Raw genomic sequence first — 212 nt, forward strand, 5'->3', positions numbered from 1 at the left:
CCCCAGTCACAAATTGTTTTGCCCTGAGAGTTTAAACTCGTCCTTTACCAGAGCGTAAGAGAAATAATCTTCAAAAAAAATTAACAAAAAATATATTTGTCTAACGTCTAGATTTGATTTTGAAAACCATGTTTTATGGAAAATAGTTTTTTTTATAATTACCCTCACAGTTCTATTGTAAATTTTTCTCTATTTGTCGCATCTAAAAGTTT

This window comes from Penaeus monodon, chromosome 21, assembly GCF_015228065.2.
Source record: "Penaeus monodon isolate SGIC_2016 chromosome 21, NSTDA_Pmon_1, whole genome shotgun sequence".
NCBI lineage: Eukaryota > Metazoa > Arthropoda > Malacostraca > Decapoda > Penaeidae > Penaeus > Penaeus monodon.